A 17112-nucleotide genomic window follows, 5' to 3' on the forward strand; every position below is an offset into this window, starting at 1 on the left:
GACTGTTTTCCCTGCAGCTACTGAAAAGGCTGCTGCCGCTCTTGAGGAACCACACGTTTCTCCGGCCTCTCAACAGATACCCCTCCATTGTTGTTGCACCTACCGTACGGCTATCTGTATCGCTGAGGCACGCAAGTAGAAAAAAAAATTATACAAAGCTGAAAAGTGTTAAAAAATATATAAATAGTAGTAGTTTGATGCCTTCAGAATGCAAGACGTCGAACTGAAGAAATAACTTATATCGCCAAAATTGGTGCATATCGGTAGTGTAAATAAAGTAGCTGATTACATAGGAATTTCGAAAAATAAATGCCGTAAAATTTTCTTCTGGAATTCTTGCAGCTGAAATAAGCGTGCGTATAATTTCGTTCATAATCGCAGCCGTATTCTTGGAGCTAAAACTTACCTAGTTGGTATTTCAGTAATTTCTCATTATTGCTCTGTGATGGAAACTGAAATTCAAATGGTTCAAATGGCTCTGGGTACTATGGGACTTAACATCTATGGTCATCAGTACCCTAGAACTTAGAACTACTTAAACCTAACTAACCTAAGGACATCACACATCACCCAGTCATCACGAGGCAGAAAAAATCCCTGACCCCGCCGGGAATCGAACCCGGGCGCGGGAAGCGAACTGAAATTCAGTACATATCATTCAGGTGTTGCATAGCTACAAAATACGTAAAAATTGACAAATGCAATGAATCAGTGTAGAAATCGTGTGTAACATCGCTGTCTGGGAAAGCAAAAATGTATAAAAAGTAATTTTTGTGATGGCAGAATCTGCTGTGTTGTATTTACACTCCTGGAAATGGAAAAAAGAACACATTGACACCGGTGTGTCAGACCCACCATACTTGCTCCGGACACTGCGAGAGGGCTGTACAAGCAATGATCACACGCACGGCACAGCGGACACACCAGGATCCGCGGTGTTGGCCGTCGAATGGCGCTAGCTGCGCAGCATTTGTGCACCGCCGCCGTCAGTGTCAGCCAGTTTGCCGTGGCATACGGAGCTCCATCGCAGTCTTTAACACTGGTAGCATGCCGCGACAGCGTGGACGTGAACCGTATGTGCAGTTGACGGACTTTGAGCGAGGGCGTATAGTGGGCATGCGGGAGGCCGGGTGGACGTACTGCCGAATTGCTCAACACGTGGGGCGTGAGGTCTCCACAGTACATCGATGTTGTCGCCAGTGGTCGGCGGAAGGTGCACGTGCCCGTCGACCTGGGACCGGACCGCAGCGACGCATGGATGCACGCCAAGACCGTAGGATCCTACGCAGTGCCGTAGGGGACCGCACCGCCACTTCCCAGCAAATTAGGGACACTGTTGCTCCTGGGGTATCGGCGAGGACCATTCGCAACCGTCTCCATGAAGCTGGGCTACGGTCCTGCACACCGTTAGGCCGTCTTCCGCTCACGACCCAACATCGTGCAGCCCGCCTCCAGTGGTGTCGCGACAGGCGTGAATGGAGGGACGAATGGAGACGTGTCGTCTTCAGCGATGAGAGTCGCTTCTGCCTTGGTGCCAATGATGGTCGTATGCGTGTTTGGAGCCGTGCAGGTGAGCGCCACAATCAGGACTGCATACAACCGAGGCACACAGGGCCAACACCCGACATCATGGTGTGGGGAGCGATCTCCTACACTGGCCGTACACCACTGGTGATCGTCGAGGGGACACTGAATAGTGCACGGTACATCCAAACCGTCATCGAACCCATCGTTCTACCATTCCTAGACCGGCAAGGGAACTTGCTGTTCCAACAGGACAATGCACGTCCGCATGTATCCCGTGCCACCCACTACCCTGGCCAGCAAGATCTCCGGATCTGTCCCCCATTGAGCATGTTTGGGACTGGATGAAGCGGCGTCTCACGCGGTCTGCACAGCACGAACGCTGGTCCAACTGAGGCGCCAGGTGGAAATGGCATGGCAAGCCGTTCTACAGGACTACATCCAGCATCTCTACGATCGTCTCCATGGGAGAATATCAGCCTGCATTGCTGCGACAGGTGAATATACACTGTACTAGTGCCGACATTGTGCATGCTCTGTTGCCTGTGTCTATGTGCCTGTGGTTCTGTCAGTGTGATCATGTGATGTATCTGACCCCAGGAATGTGTCAATAAAGTTTCCCCTTCCTGAGACAATGAATTCACGGTGTTCTTATTTCAATTTCCAGGAGTGTTCATAGCGCAATATAATTGATCCAGCTCTGTTGTTGGCTTGGCATAACATTTTTGAGATGAATGTAGATGCGTTTAGGTTTGGAAGTCGATGTTCTCAAATAAATATGCTTGACAGTTGGGTGCTGGTGACACTGAAATCTGGTTTTGTCAATGTTGACTGAATTGCTGCTAATGACTTGGCGATTAATTTCGAAGGATCTGTGCACTGCTGTTAAATCATATTGGCGTTGCGAGTAAAACGAAGTGACTTGGACGTCAGTGGGCTTGATATATGTGGAGCAGAGTTATATTTTAGTCGGCGTGGCGCTACATTGCTTTAAAGTAAGCTTTGATGTGCCACTGTGCTGCCCGAAGGTATTGTTGACAGTCAGCTGCTGGTTTCAAGGACACCATGGCACTTACTGTTGCAGATATCACACATTGCTGTCCGTGGTCTCTACGCTTCCTACAGGCTGTACTACCCGTTGAACTTAACCTTGAATAATTTCTAACATTTGAGAAATCTCAGCGTTGTCAGAGCTGCTTTAAGTTTGTATTGCTTGACTGTGTGGGGTCGGTGTTTAGAAATCTGCGTGTTTACGGACGAAGTCTTTGTATCGCTTTTCTGAAGTCTCAGTGTGAACTGTAAGACGTGCATCTAACCGAGTGTTTTGTTGATCTATTCTGTCAATAACTGATTTGATTTCATCTGTAACCTTTTTATACGTTTGAGTACATTGATGTCTTACAGAATTAATGTCATCTCTCAAAAGTTTGGTGCTGTCTGTGCATTGCTTGGCTATGGCTTCTATTTTTATCGCAAAGACGTTTTTGACTGACCTTAACATGTGCTTCTACCCGTTACAAACGGTTATCAGTCGTTTCTCTGTACGATTTATGCTCGTCACGTATGCTGGAAAACTGTTCATTGAACTGCGTAGTGGTTTCGTTTTTCGTATGCTGGGAAATTGCTCATCATTTTTATCCAGTCGTTCATTGAGCTGGGTATTCTGTTTAACCATCATTTGCATGAGATTTTGAAGCATCGCTTCAATTTTCTTTTGAATTCATGAGTCGGCTGTCCCCTGTGTTGTGCTTTGTGATCGGGAGACATCACCTATAACCATGGACGTCTCGTTTGTTGTATTACCTGCATAATTACCGCTAATGGAATTTGACGGATTTTTAGAAACGGACTGAGTACTTTTTCACTACTGTGTCCTCTGGTGCCGGCCGAGGTGGCCGAGCGGTTCTAGGTGCTATAGTCTGGAACCGCGCGACCGCTACGGTAGCAGGTTCGAATCCTGCCTCGGGCATGGATGTGTGTGATGCCCTTAGGTTAGTTAGGTTTAAGTAGTTCTAAGTTCTAGGGGACTGATGACCTTAGAAGTTAAGTCCCATAGTGCTCAGAGCCATTTTTTGTCCTCTGGCATACTATTGGCACTCTGACTGACTGCAAAAGAATTCGGAAGATCATTGACCTGAAACGATAAAAGATCCTATTCCGACACCTGCGTGTTAGCAATATCTACCTCAGCGTCGTCCACTATGCCCGAATCGACAGTCTGAGCAAATGGTAAACTAACTGAAATAATACTGTCATTAAACTGTACAGTATTTTGTAAAACGGAACTCACGCCGTTCTGTGGTGCTTTGCACCTGTTGCACCGCAGAGTGGTTTCTATCATTCTCAACATTGTCGTCAATAATCGGAGAATCGTCCATTTCGGTATGTTTAATTGTCAGATTACACGGCGGAACCTTAACACTTCTGCGCGGCATCGTAAATCACATACTGAGTACAAGCCAAAGACCAAAAATATTCAACAATCAAATCAAAGTAAAACAAAGCGGAGCATAAGAATGCCGATGAACTGTGGAAAAAAGTTTGTACAAATTAATAAATTGCGTTGCTCAAAAAAAAAAAAAAAAAAACTACTTCTATTATAGATACAGAGTGGTTGAGAGAACAGAATTTATGTATCTGACTATTTCACTATCAAAAATTTCACGAAGCGAACGACTGGCAGAGCTGTCACCAAGTTTTGTAACGTTCTTTAATATTTATTGAAATGCTTAACTGATTGCCTGACTGGGAATGCATGCAGAACTGAAGTTATCGTCTAGCGTGTTGTAACTGCAAGTGGTGTGCTTACTCTGTGTTATTGTTAGCAAAACTTTATTCGAAATGATTGGTCAATGAAACTCCGAAAACCAATAAAGAAATACAGCCACTGCAAAATACATTCAGCCCCATAGTGACTGAATCCTCTGGTCCTGTTATAAATTGATAACCTTGCTCCCTGTGCACATAACAAATAAATAAAATTCTCCTTACCTCTCAAGCAGCAAAGATGGATTACGTTATATTCTGCTCTCTCATGAAGAAGAATAAAATACACTAACTACAGGCTCGGGCTCAGCAGTGTGCAATTCTGACCGTAATACTTGCAATATACTTGTGATTCATTTTCCTGATAAATGAAAACATTTTAGAAAAATTGAATCTCCTTAAAAAACCTATGACATGGATAGGGAGGTGGTGGTGATTTGAGTGAATTACTAACACTGATTTCAGACTACCTAACAGATCAAAACGAAAATTTCTGTTCCGACACTGACAATCTTGAGTGTTTATGGAAAAAGTTTAAGGCAATCGTAAAATGCGTTTTAGACAGGTACGTGCCGAGTAAAACTGTGAGGGACGGGAAAAACCCACCGTGGTACAACAACAAAGTTAGGAAACTACTGCGAAAGCAAAGAGAGCTTCCTCTAAGTTTAAACGCAGCCAAAACCTCTCAGACAAACAGAAGGTAAACGATGTCAAAGTTAGAGTAAGGAGGGCTATGCGTGAAGCGTTCAGTGAATTCGAAAGTAAAATTCTATGTACCGACATGACAGAAAATCCTAGGAAGTTCTGGTCTTACGTTAAATCAGTAAGTGGCTCGAAACAGCATATCCAGACACTCCGGGATTATGATGGCATTGAAACAGAGGATGACACGCGTAAAGCTGAAATACTAAACACCTTTTTCCAAAGCTGTTTCACAGAGGAAGACCGCACTGCAGTTCCTTCTCTAAATACTCGCACAGACGAAAAAATGGCTGACATCGAAATAAGTATCCAAGGAATAGAAAAGCAACTGGAATCACTCAACAGATGAAAGTCCACTGGATTTGACGGGATACCAATTCGATTCTACACAGAGTACGCGAAAGAACTTGCCCCCCTTCTAACAGCCGTGTACCGCAAGTCTCTAGAGGAACGGAAGGTTCCAAATGATTGGAAAAGAGCGCAGGTAGTCCCAGTCTTCAAGAAGGGTCGTCGAGCAGATGCGCAAAACTATAGATCTGTATCTCTGACGTCGATCTGTTGTAGAATTTTAGAACATGTTTTTTTGCTCGAGTATCATGTCGTTTTTGGAAACCCAGAATCTACTATGTAGGAACCAACATGGATTCCGGAAACAGCGATCGTGTGAGACCCAACTCGCTTTATTCGTTCATGAGACCCAGAAAATATTAGATACAGGCTCCCAGGTAGATGCTATTTTTCTTGACTTCTGGAAGGCGTTCGATACAGTTCCCCACTGTCGCCTGATAAACAAAGTAAGAGCCTACGTAATATCAGACCAGCTGTGTGGCTGGATTGAAGAGTTTTTAGCAAACAGAACACAGCATGTTGTTATCAATAGAGAGACGTCTACAGACGTTAAAGTAACCTCTGGCGTGCCACAGGGGAGTGTTATGGGATCATTGCTTTTCACAATATATATAAATGACCTAGTAGATAGTGTCGGAAGTCCCATGCGGCTTTTCGCGGATGATGCTGTAGTATACAGAGAAGTTGCAGCATTAGAAAATTGTAGCGAAATGCAGGAAGATCTGCAGCGGATAGGCACTTGGTGCAGGGAGTGGCAACTGACCCTTAACATAGACAAATGTAATGTATTGCGAATACATACAAAGAAGGATCATTTATTGTATGATTATGTGATAGCGGAACAAACACTGGTAGCAGTTACTTCTGTAAAATATCTGGGAGTATGCGTGCGGAACGATTTGAAGTGGAATGATCACATAAAATTAATTGTTAGTAAGGCGGGTACCAGGTTGAGATTCATTAGGAGAGTCCTTAGCAAATGTAGTCCATCAACAAAGGAGGTGGCTTACAAAACACTCGTTCGACCTATACTTGAGTATTGCTCATCAGTGTGGGATCCGTACCAGATCGGGTTGACGGAGGAGATAGAGAAGATCCAAAGAAGAGCGGCGCGTTTCGTCACAGGGTTATTTGGTAACCGTGATAGCGTTACGGAGATGTTTAACAAACTCAAGTGGCAGACTCTGCAAGAGAGGCGCTCTGCATCGCGGTGTAGCTTGCTCGCCAGGTTTCGAGAGGGTGCGTTACTGGATGAGGTATCGAATATATTGCTTCCCCCTACTTATACCTCCCGAGGAGATCACGAATGTACAATTAAAGAGATTAGAGAGCGCACGGAGGCTTTCAGACAGTCGTTCTTCCCGCGAACCATACGCGACCGGAACAGGAAAGGGAGGTAATGACAGTGGCACGTAAAGTGCCCTCCGCCACACACCATTGGGTGGCTTGCGGAGTATAAATGTAGATGTAGACGTTTTCATTAGTAAAGTTGTATACGGAATTAAGTTTGGCTTTTCAAAACACCTGACAATTGAAATTACATTGCTCAGAAAATTTACATCCTTTTTACAAAATGAAAACCTTTTTTTGCTGGCGTAGTCAGAAACAATGATATTTGTACAGCAAGTATCATCTAACATCACCAAAAAGCACAAAGACAAATCATAAAATTACATATGCCTGTGTTAACAAATCTTAGAAATATTACAAAAGGGAAATATCTAACTAGCCTATTCATCAAATCTGTTTACGTACATTCTGGGGTTAACATAGAACTCACTATTATCAATTATCGCGCTGGCAAAAGGAAAGTAAAAAAAATAATTTCTTACGTTAATTGCTAGAAGACTTCTGCTTCCACGTTTGTATTTTCTATAATACATGTACTCGTAAAGCTTCTTTGAAATATCAATCCAGTAATACTTTTCTATCACAGTTAAATTTATATTTCATCATTTAACTTTACATTCCATTATAAAATCATTCATCATTTTTAACTACCTATTTTACGCTAGGTGTAACACAAAATATTTGTATAAGAAAATTCGTACATTATGATCTAACACTTGGTGGCTTTACAGAGCACACCGCAGAAACTGTCTACTGGATCCTCTTTCGCTCTCAGACAGATACACACTTACTGCTGTGCGCCAAGCGCTCTCTTACTGCAGCATAACAATCTCAACCAGAAGCAGTATGAAACTTCCTGGCAGATTAAAACTGTGTGCCCGTTCGAGACTATAACTCGGGACCTTTGTTTTTCGGGGGCAAGTACTCTACCAACTGAGCTACGCAAGCACAACTCACACTCCCTCCCACAGCTTTACTTCGGTCAGTACCTCGTCTCCTACTTTCCAAACTTTACAGAAGCTCTCCTGCGAACCTTGCAGAACTAGCACTCCTGAAAGAAAGGATCCTTGGGGCGTGACTCGTGCTTGGGTAGCTCGGTTGGTAGAGCACTTTCCCGCGAAAGGCAATGGTCCCGAGTTCGAGTCTCGGTCCGGTCCACAGTTTTAATCTGCCATGAAGTTTCATATCAGCGCACACTCCGCTGCAGAGTGAAAATCTCATTCTGGAAACATCTTCTAGGCTGTGGTTAAGCCATGTCTCCGCAATATCCTTTCTTTCAGGAGTGCTAGTTCTGCAGGTTCGCAGGAAAGCTTCTGTAAAGTTTGGAACGCAGGAGACGAGGTACTGGCAGAAGTAAAGCTGTTAGGACTGTACGTGAGTCGTGCTTGGGTAGCTCAGTTTGTAGAGCACCTGCCCGCGAAAGGCAAAGGTCCCGATTTCGAGTCTCGGTCCGGCGCACAGTTTTAATCTGCCAGGAAGTTTCATACCAGCGCACACTCCGCTGTAGAGTCAAATTCTCATTCTGGATAGACTCCACTGTTCTAAGACATCACAGAAGGAGAAGGTGGAGTAGCAGCATACACACGCTTTGACTTATTACGAACAGCGCCACTCACATCTAACAGTAATGAAGACAAACAAGTAGAATATGTGTTAATAACTATCAAATCCCTTTAAAAAATTGCCTGATCTGCGTCCTCTACATACCTCCGAAAGGAAGCGTGATAGCCTGTTTCAAAGCTGATCTTTCAAAATGTGATTTGACTAAGAAGCATAAAAATGATGCTAGTAACACATGAATATTCTGTTCATTCAATGTGAAATTCAGTTATGTAGTTTATTGTTCAACTCTTCAAATGCAAAAGTATTTCAGCTTGCACCTACCCATAATGCAGCCTATAGTCACACTCTCATACATATATTTGCCATGAAATCCACGAACAAAGAAATTCATACCTGGAATATCAGCTCACTACATCACATTCGTGGCTTATTCTATAAAATATCCAAGGAACAAACTGTAACTGATAACATGCAGAGAATCTAAGTGTATTAGGGTATCTGAACTTGAAGTGGAGGCACAAGAGATAATTTAGGAGACGACCTGCATTCCATTCATGGACTTGGAAGATAAACTCCGTGGATTTACTATGAAACTAACTCTATTATACAATAAATATGCTCCCCCAAAGACCGGAAACTTGAGGGAAAACCTGCACCTTGGCTAACGGAAGAGCTAAAACAGTTTATGAATCTCGGAGACTGTGCAAATCGAACTTACAGACTACCTCCTGCCATTGAAAATAAAATCGATTTCAAGCAGATAGCAAAGACATTCAGTGAATCTGGGAGAAAGAGTAACTAAGGCATGCCAATACGTTAATCTAAAACATGAAGATCAGATACTCTGTGGAATAGCTTGTGTGATCCAAAGAAATATAGGCACCGTAGAAGCTACAGCTGATCCCATTGTCCCAAGTAAAGAACTAAACCAGTACTTGACTTTAGCGATAATCGCCATTGAACCGTAAATAAGACATACACTTACTGATTATTTCACGCAGGTAATTGACAGTACTCGCGGAAAGTTCTGTCTAGAGCTGACAACGCCGTCAAAATATTCTTCAGATAAGCATTTACTGTACAGAACGGTGTCATCAAGCTTATTGTTGATCCACTACTGCTCGTAATAACTACTGCTCCCTAGACCTTGAAGCTGTTGCCTGGACAACACAGCAGAAACATTCGTTCCTATCAGAATACAAGTACTGGGTACGTTCTGGAAGATAATTATTACTCTACGGCAGAAGAGATTTAGGAAGATCGAAGAAAATCATCAGTTTCAACCAAGAAGGCGTAACAAAATGGTTCAAATGGCTCTGAGCACTATGGGACTTAACTGCTGAGGTCATCAGTCCCCTAGAACTTAGAACTACTTAAACCTAACTAACCTAAGGACATCACACACATCCATGCCCGAGGCAGGATTCGAACCTGCGACCGTAGCGGTCGGACGGTTCCAGACTGTAGCGCCTAGAACCGCTTGGCCACACCGGCCGGCAAGGCGTAACAGGCAAATGCCTAATGTCCGCAGTGTGAATAAGAAGAGATATATTAAAAATATTATTATTTCTTAAGTAACCGTGATTTTAATAAGTTTGTAATCACATTGAAACTCTGGTCCGATGTAAGAGGACCCCTGAAGGAATTAATCTGTTCAAGTTAAATGTATAACTAAAAAATTAAACATAGTATACAGTTTGTCAAAGGATGAAAGGTCAATATTCAGGGATATAACAGGAACAATCATTAAAGCATAAAAAGTCAGGTGGACATACGCACTGTTCCGGATGGTTTATGAGATAGAATTTATGTAATGTACATTTTTATCCCTATTCTTTATTATTCAGTACATTGTCATCATTTACAACGTACCACAGAAGTGTAAACGAAGTTGAGACGAGTAATTTGATGGAGGACACGCGGTCTATCAAGTCGGGAAATTACCTCAAACTGGTTTACAAAGTCCCCCTCCACCTCTGAACATGTGCATCGTGAAAGATTTTCATTATTCTCTTGCTCTCTTCACGCGAACTATAAGTCCTAGAAAAAAATGAATAGGACAATTAATAGGAAATTTAATGCATTTAATTTTGTACTGCGACACATTTTCGCCAGAGGCCGTGGATTTCGAGTTATTCAAGAAAAATGTACAAAAGTAACTTTAAATGTGTTCTGTCTCAGAAACCATTTAGAATAGGCCATATGTCCATATTTAGTTTTTTGCTTCAGATGATCATTCCTGTCATATCCTTGAATAGTGACCATTCCTCTTGAGACGAACTCAAACATAGACTATCATGTGTTAAAATAACTGTGTTACACGTACTGCGATTTTTATAAAGAACTTGGGTGGAAGGCGCTCAGTCAGGAAAGCGAGTTGCAATCTGTATCAGCGTGCCACGAGCGCAGAGAACAGAGTGACGCCTTAAAGTCCCCATGCCATCTGCTCCATGTCACCTCATCTGTAAGAAGGGGTATGTGACAGTGAGCTACCGTGCAATCCGATCCATAAGAGTGGTGTGGAGCAGTGAGCTAGTGAGCTACCCTGTAATCTGACCCCTGTGAGTGGTGGGAGCAGTGGGATAGTGAGAACACTTATGGTCTGTTTGGTGAGAGTGGCGGGAACTGTGGTGTCACCGCCAGACACCACCTCCGTTGCGTGCCGCACATGTTAAGTTAACTAGTTATTCAGGTCAAGATATCCCTGTGTTAGGACAGTGCAGCCTTCTCACAACATACAAAGGACAAACAAAACTTGTGTCATTTTACGTCCTTCATTCTTCTTCTGCAGTGAACTTGTTTGGTTTCGATTTATTTCAATTGTTTAACTTGTCTATAGTAAGTCAGGTCCTATCAGTGAGCCAGACTGTGCCTTCAGACAGTGTTTCTCGTCTATGTGAAGAATTTGCAGACATTTTTGCACCGGGCCTTGGTTGCGCTAAGAACTATAAAGCACATTTGGAACTGAAAGTATACGCGCAACCGAAATTTTTCAGAGTGCGCAATGTTCCCCAAGCATTACGTGATGAGGTCGCAAAGACATTACACGATTTGGAATCACAAGGTGTAATTGAACGTGTGCAGGCTTCTCTCTGGGCATCACCCTTAGTAATTTTGCCAAAACCTTCCGGAAAGTTGAGACTTTGTGTGGACTTCAAGGCAACAGTGAATCCACAACTAGTGATTGCAACTTTTCCTTTACCCCGCCCGGAACATCTTTTTGACAAACTGTGCCGGATAAATATTTTTCGAAGTTGGACCTAGCAGATGCGTACTTGCAAGTACCGGTGGACGAAGAATCCCAGAGCGTTTTGGTGTTTAACACACATCTTGGTTTGTATCGATTCAAACGACTGCCATTCGGGTGTTCATCCGCCCCTGCATTGTTTAAGCAATATCTACAAACTGTTTGTGCATCGGTCCCTACTGCAGCAAACTATCTGGACGATATTGTGATCTCTGGAAAGACGGAAGAAGAACATTTAGCCAATCTCAGAACATTATTTCAGGTCTTGCGACAAAATGGTCTTCGCTTGCGGAAGGACAAATGTGTTTTTTTTGCTCGTGACTTGCCCTACCTGGGACATGTACTCAATGCCCAAGGCATATATCCCAGTCCCGAGTACCTCCGTGCCATACAAGACTTGCCTTCGCCGCAGAATTTGAAGCAGCTACAGAGTGTGCTGGGAAAAATCAACTATTATCATAAATATGTGCCGCACGCCTCTTCCATTTCAGCTCCGCTTCATCGCTTACACCGTAAAGGTGTTCCGTTCGTCTGGACAACGGAATGCGAACGCGCCTTCCGCCAGTTGAAATCGGCGTTGCTTTCCAATACTTGCCTTACGCCATTCGATCCCCAGAAGCCCCTTTTGTTGATGGTGGATGCATCGGATTTCGGGATCGGTGCTGTGCTTGCCCACGAAGATGAATCGCACGATCGCCCTATTGCCTTTGCGTCCAAATTGCTCTCGTCTGCGCAAAGAAATTATTCACAGATCGAGAAAGAAGCATTGGCTCTCGTATTTGGTGTTACAAAGTTTCATGATTTCTTGTATGGTCGTCACTTTACCATCATCACAGACCACAAACCTTTGTCATCTCTTTTTCATCCGAACAAGCCTGCACCTCCACGTACAGCGCAGAAATTCATTCACTGGTCTATTTTCCTCTCGCAGTACCGCTACGATATCTTGTATCGGTCCGCTGCTAAGCACGGAAACGCCGATGCGTTGTCCCACTTGCCTGTTGCTGAGGATCAGGCATTCGATTCCTGCGAACTTGCTTTCATGTTCATTGATGCGGAAACCGATGACGTGGTCGAATCGTTTCCGATTGATTTTCGTCATGTCGCTACTGCCACAGCTGCCGACTCGGTCCTTGCTATCATTCTGCGTTTTGTTGCTACGCAATGGCCCTTGCCAAAGTCACGGATCGGGGACCCGTTGGTTCGCCGATTTTTTGCTCACAAGGAGAGACTTTTTGTTCGACGTGGTGTTTTGCTGTTGCGTTCTGATAATGATCAGTCCAGGGTCGTGGTCCCACGTTCGTTACAGTCCTCTGTCTTACAGCTTCTCCACCAAGGACATTGGGGTATAGTGAGAACGAAACAACTTGCTCGTCAGCACTGTACTTGGTTCGGAATCGATGCCGCGATTACGAATATGTGCTCTTCTTTGCATGGTGTGTGCCGAACAATAATCAGCCCCACCGTGGAAATATTTTGCGTGGCCAAAAGCCACTTCCCCTTGGCAACGCTTACACATCGATTTTGCTGGTCCATTCTGGAATGCTCGATGGTTGGTTGTGGTAGATTCATTCAGTAATTTTCCTTTTGTTGTTTGGATGTCTTCCATGACGTCATCTGCGAATATCCAAGCGTTATCTGCTATCTTTGGCATTGAAGGTCTTCCACAGACTATTGTTTCCGACAATGGCCCACAATTCATGTCCACAGAATTTCAGTCATTCTGCAAGGCCAATGGTATTCAACATCTGACGTCCGCGCCGTTTTCGCCACAGTCAAACTGTGCCGCTGAACGATTGGTCAGGACTTTCAAGTCACAGATGTTGAAGTTAAAAGAGTCGCATTCTCGGGAGGACGCGTTGTTGCTCATTTTGTCCTCGTATCGCTCTCAGCCCCGAGATGGTCGCTCGCCGGCTGAGTTGCTCCACGGTCGTCATCATCGAACCTTGATGTCTTTGCTACATCCGCCGCATCAGGTTCCTGTGCAGTGGCAGACACCTGCTATTGCTCCAGGCGACGTTGTCTACTATCGTCACTACCGAGGTTCACGGCGTTATCTCGAAGGGCGCATTCTTCGCTGCCTCGGACGCGCTGTGTATCTGGTTTTGGGGGCCTCTGGTGAGGTGCGCCGGCATCTCAACCAGCTACGCCTCTGTCGTCGCATGAGATCTGCCACTCGCCGTCTGTTTTCAGCGACGATGCCGTCCGTTCAGCGCCCTGGGGACCCATCTACTGGCTTGCCACAGCCCCAGGTGTTACCGACGCTGCCTTCCATTTTGCCCCATGGCGACGCGCCGCCGCCACCGCCGCCGCCTGTTCTCCCGCCGGCGACGCCCGCAGTGGACGCGTCGCTGCAACCGCCGGGCGCCTCCCTGGGTCACGCGCTGCCGATCGCTTCCCGTGACCAGTTATCCTCCGACATGGAACTCTTGGCCACTCAGGACCATATGTCGTCTTCGCCCGTCGGGTGCCCCGGCCCGATGGAGGTCGACCCAGCGGCCCCTCCTGTCTCTCTGTGGGCGCATACACTGCATGTTGGCGTGCACCCTGGAGCAGGTTTTCAGGCGTTTCCTAGCTCCCCACGGTCCGAATGGCAGGGTGCGGGTGGCACAGCCTCGCCTGTTGTTAGGCTCCCCATCTTGTCACATACGTCAACATGGGGTCCTCCCCACGGCGGGCGGAAGCCTTATGCCACAACCGTACGCCGATTTGCGGGGGAGGAATGTGGTGTCACCGCCAGACACAACACTTTGAAACGTCCCCTTTGAACAATTATACATGACTGTGCTTAAACTGACACACAATATTTTGTTAGCGCAACGCAATCTGACTTTCAAAATTCCCTACAAAAGAATGGCCCTGACTAACATTAAACTATACCTTTCACAAATCACTTACCTCACAAAAATCTTCGCTGCTCAAACTACTGCAATACAGCGAGCGCCACTACTGCCAGCTAAATAAAAGATTCAAACTATGGAAGGCACTAACTACTGATAGGGATAGTTAGCAAATGAAAGATATTAATAGAGAACAAACAATGTATTTACCTTGATATCATCATATATAAATATAGCAGTTCATGACAAATTTCAAAACTCCGCCATCTCTCTCCCCACATCCACCACTGCTGGCGGCTCACCTCCAACTGCGCAACGCTACGCGCTGTTCACATCCAGCTGCCGCTGCCCAACACTACAATGGCGAGTATTACAACAATGCAAAGCAGCCACAGACTGCACACAGCACAGCCAGTGATTTTCATACAGAGGTGGCGTTACCAATAAAAAAACCTAAACAGCCTACTTACAACTTGCTAGGTGGTAGCCTTTAAATCGGCCGCGGTCCGTTAGTATACGTCGGACCCGCGTGTCGCCACTATCAGTGATTGCAGACTGAGCGCCGCCACACGGCAGGTCTAGAGAGACTTCCTAGCACTCGCCCGAGTTGTACAACCGACTTTGCTAGCGATGGTTCACTGACAAAATACGCTCTCATTTGCCGAGACGATAATTTTAGCATAGCCTTCACCTACGTCATTTGCTACGACCTAGCAAGGCGCCATTATCAGTTACCATTGCTATTGTGAAATGTACCGGCGAGACCGACGTTCTTCATTAACGGATCAAAGTTAAGCATTCCACCAGCTACGTCCTTTTTTCTAAATTCTAATTTCCTTGTCCTGTTCCAGACCTCACGCCAGCCTGCGTGAGCTAAAACGCGTGCCTTTCGGCCTCCTCTAGTAACCCGGTGTTGGCTCTCCTGCCAACCAAAACAGGAACATTGAGCTGTTGGGAGTGGAATGATGCCTGGCTCGCTTTGCGATACACTCAGACCACATGGTAGCTGATAACAGCAGCTTATATAATTGCTGACAACACATTCCAATGCAATGCTAATTATAAGCATGAGAAGTAACAGCTCACTCAACATCATGTAAACGTTTAATGAACTTCTCAAATTTGAGACATTCTTTTCAAATCAAGAGCGGAAACATGATGCTCGAAGTATTTTCTGCGTTTCTGTACCACTTTAAAGAGCTAGCTTTCGTTAGCTTTGGTAGCTGCATGATCAGCGCGGTGGATTGGTAAAAAGAGGAAATGCGTTCGATTCTTCGCCAGGTCAAACTTTTTTCACTCTGGGACTGGGTGTTGTGTTATGCTAACTCTCAAACCGTCATAATTGCCATTACAACTGAGATAGTTTAATGTCCCAACAGACAATAAGCTGAAAAAGTACGAAGCTTTCTTTATGTTCTCTTGTTTTCATGGGTGAGAAAAGCTTCACGTTCAAACAAGGAATACAAATCCCCATGTGAATGTAGCCTGTTACAAATTTTTTGTATTTGGAAAACGTTTTATGAAGGATGTGGCTTGGGGAGCCATCGCAGGAACCCACCACAGAATTTTTCGTTCCACTCATTACAGCCACCAGAGATGCATTTTGAAATCAGATGAGCTACCATTCATTTTTTCTGAGTCACCCATCACCAGCTCCTTAGTAGGATCTATCTCTTCGAGTCAGTTCAGGAGTGGACTGCTTATCTCTACTGTGGTGGGACCACTGACAGGTTACTGCATAGCTGCTAGCTGCCTCCAGTAACTGACAGGTGTGTGGCTGTGCAAGAGGCGATTTCCACCCATTCATCAGGTAGGTATCATTAATCTTAGGTGATACATGGTGTGGTGGACAGCACACTGATACTAGTAATATGCTACACTGATAATGGTCCTCCCTGAGCCAAACAGATGGGGTTGCAGCAACCTGACCTCTTCCACATCCCCAGACTGGCTGACCTAGTTTACAATACTGCCACCAGAGGGCACTCGAAATTGTGAAGTCATGGGTTTTTCATACTTCATCTCCTACAACATCTCCCTGCCTCCCTCCCCCCCTCCACACATACAACTCCCTTCTCTCCCCCATCAGCGAATTGGCAGGAATAGCTCTGCTGAGCTGTCATTGTGGAAGGATAAAGGTTGGTTTTTTCTTTATTTCATCATTTATGGGGATGTGCAGGTGTTATCTTGTTGGAAAAGACCTGACAATACCACCCACCACCCTCACTTTTCGCCATCCTGTACCCCCCACTTCCTTTCTCACTGCCTGTGTTTGTGTGGTCGTATGGGGACTGACTGATCTACTTCACAATACTGTTACCAGAGGACACTCGAAATTGTGACATCGTGGATTTTCCCCCCTCCCCTACCTGACAGAGACCAGTTGCCAGTTCAGACCTGTCAGGCTATTTATATAACAGCGTGAAATTCTGGCTGACACTTCAGTGGTGATCGACTGGTGTAGTTCACAATACCACTTCCTGCTTTCACTGCCTCCACTTGGATACCCGTGAGAAACATTCAGTCTGTGCTGTGGAATGACGCTGGGTAGTTTTTTCTCCTTATTTCGTGAGGGTGCAAGTGTTATCCTGTTGGAACACAATGCCACTTCCTGCCACCTGTGTGGAAGGACCTCTTTCACAAAGCCATCACCTGAGGGAGCTCGAAATTGTGACGTCATGGGTTTTACCCCCTCAAAAACTGGTGGGAAAATCTGAGGTGTAGGTGTGGAAAGCGTAAGTGCTATCCTGTTGGAGTGAACCCCAATTATGT

This window comes from Schistocerca serialis, chromosome 3 (assembly GCF_023864345.2).
Source record: "Schistocerca serialis cubense isolate TAMUIC-IGC-003099 chromosome 3, iqSchSeri2.2, whole genome shotgun sequence".
Classification (NCBI taxonomy): Eukaryota; Metazoa; Arthropoda; class Insecta; order Orthoptera; family Acrididae; genus Schistocerca; species Schistocerca serialis.